The 2,500-nt window shown below is 42.8% G+C and overlaps 1 non-coding gene and 1 pseudogene across 1 annotated transcript; both read left to right on the top strand.

Annotated features, from left to right (window-relative positions):
- Positions 1 to 330: 330 nt before the first annotated feature.
- Positions 331 to 439, top strand: LOC136757733 (uncharacterized; annotated as a pseudogene).
- A 1,055-nt stretch (positions 440 to 1,494) lies between these two features.
- LOC136756483 (5S ribosomal RNA) lies at positions 1,495 to 1,613 on the top strand. The gene has a single exon (XR_010818564.1). It is a non-coding gene; the product is annotated as a 5S ribosomal RNA (ribosomal RNA).
- The last annotated feature ends 887 nt before the right edge of the window (positions 1,614 to 2,500 follow it).

Here is a 2,500-nt window from a genome sequence, read left to right as displayed (position 1 = left end):
ATAGTGATGCAACCTCCTTTCAGTTTCATACTGCATGTCAATTGAAATCCTTACTGAAATGCACACCTTCTCAAGATTGCGCTTGACTGGCGTGTCAGGCACTCAATTACAGCTGTATTATCAAGACAATGTGTTCGTTTTGTAAAATATAGTTCCGGTCTGGTGTGGCACCCCAGCTAACGCACAATGTTGCCACAACGTTTCGTGTTAGCAGGGACTGTCTGCGGCGCGCTGGTGTGTCCCGGACTTTAGAGTAGAGAGACAGTTCAACTGCAAGTATGAGCGGCAGAAACGGATATTGCCTTCCCTTTAAGTAGAGCGTCAGGGACAGCTTACGGCCATACTAGCCTGAATACGTCCGATCTCAGAAGCTAAGCAGGCTCGGGCCTGGTCAGTACTTGGATGGGAGACCGCCTGGGAATACCAGGTGCTGTAAGCTTTTGCATCTTTTACACACCAGAGGGCGACAAATCACGAGTTTTAACTTTGGATACACGCAATTTCATCATTATTTCAGATTTGACTTCCCCAAATACACAGGCATACAATAGATCTTGTTCTCCAACGTAAACGGTCCCTATTAACTAGTGTACATTTGTAAATAAATTGAGCATCATGGCTAGAAGTGACTAAATGTTGCCTAATCTTTCTCATCGAGAAATGACACAATTACAGCAACACAAAAAGGAACTCCACCGGACAAAGTTCAGTGCTCACAAGGAGCCTCATTCAACACACACGGTTCCATTCCCATTCATACAAAGCACGAAAGTGTAAAACTTGGGAACATACTTGAGAGCAAAGATCACATTCAATCTCATTCAAGGCACGGATGTGAATGCAACGGGATGAAATTACTGAAATGATGCCTGCCCTCGAACTGTGATGATGGACTACCCGACTCGCCAATAATATTGGGTTCTGGTGTATTGAAATACAGGAGCTGCTGGATTTGTGTGTTTTCTTACCCCCTCACCATAGTTTGTCAAATGTTTAAACAACTGAACTTATATTCAAGGTTTGTTTCTCTTCATATGTTTTACTGGTTTACATTTGTCTCAGCAACCTGTTGAATGATTCTTCTGCTTTCAAAACAAAATGACAACAGGATGAATGCACACACTTGAAAATACAATACATGCAATGTTATGCATCATAGTGATGCAACCTCCTTTCAGTTTCATACTGCATGTCAATTGAAATCCTTACTGAAATGCACAACTTCTCAAGATTGCGCTTGACTGGCGTGTCAGGCACTCAATTACAGCTGTATTATCAAGACAATGTGTTCGTTTTGTAAAATATAGTTCCGGTCTGGTGTGGCACCCCAGCTAACGCACAACGTTGCCACAACGTTTCGTGTTAGCAGGGACTGTCTGCGGCGCGCTGGTGTGTCCCGGACTTTAGAGTAGAGAGACAGTTCAACTGCAAGTATGAGCGGCAGAAACGGATATTGCCTTCCCTTTAAGTAGAGCGTAAGGGACAGCCTACCTGGCTTACGGCCATACTAGCCTGAATACGCCCGATCTCGTCCGATCTCGGAAGCTAAGCAGGCTCGGGCCTGGTCAGTACTTGGATGGGAGACCGCCTGGGAATACCAGGTGCTGTAAGCTTTTGCATCTTTTACACACCAGAGGGCGACAAATCACGAGTTTTAACTTTGGATACACGCAATTTCATCATTATTTCAGATTTGACTTCCCCAAATACACAGGCATACAATAGATCTTGTTCTCCAACGTAAACGGTCCCTATTAACTAGTGTACATTTGTAAATAAATTGAGCATCATGGCTAGAAGTGACTAAATGTTGCCTAATCTTTCTCATCGAGAAATGACACAATTACAGCAACACAAAAAGGAACTCCACCGGACAAAGTTCAGTGCTCACAAGGAGCCTCATTCAACACACACGGTTCCATTCCCATTCATACAAAGCACGAAAGTGTAAAACTTGGGAACATACTTGAGAGCAAAGATCACATTCAATCTCATTCAAGGCACGGATGTGAATGCAACGGGATGAAATTACTGAAATGATGCCTGCCCTCGAACTGTGATGATGGACTACCCGACTCGCCAATAATATTGGGTTCTGGTGTATTGAAATACAGGAGCTGCTGGATTTGTGTGTTTTCTTACCCCCTCACCATAGTTTGTCAAATGTTTAAACAACTGAACTTATATTCAAGGTTTGTTTCTCTTCATATGTTTTACTGGTTTACATTTGTCTCAGCAACCTGTTGAATGATTCTTCTGCTTTCAAAACAAAATGACAACAGGATGAATGCACACACTTGAAAATACAATACATGCAATGTTATGCATCATAGTGATGCAACCTCCTTTCAGTTTCATACAGCATGTCAATTAAAATCCTTACTGAAATGCACACCTTCTCAAGATTGCGCTTGACTGGCGTGTCAGGCACTCAATTACAGCTGTTTTATCAAGACAATGTGTTCGTTTTGTAATATATAGTTCCGGTCTGGTGTGGCAC

Source organism: Amia ocellicauda, chromosome 8, assembly GCF_036373705.1.
Source record: "Amia ocellicauda isolate fAmiCal2 chromosome 8, fAmiCal2.hap1, whole genome shotgun sequence".
Taxonomy (NCBI): domain Eukaryota; kingdom Metazoa; phylum Chordata; class Actinopteri; order Amiiformes; family Amiidae; genus Amia; species Amia ocellicauda.
The sequence above is the reverse complement of the archived record's forward strand: the minus strand, read 5'-3'. Positions and strand labels throughout refer to the sequence as shown.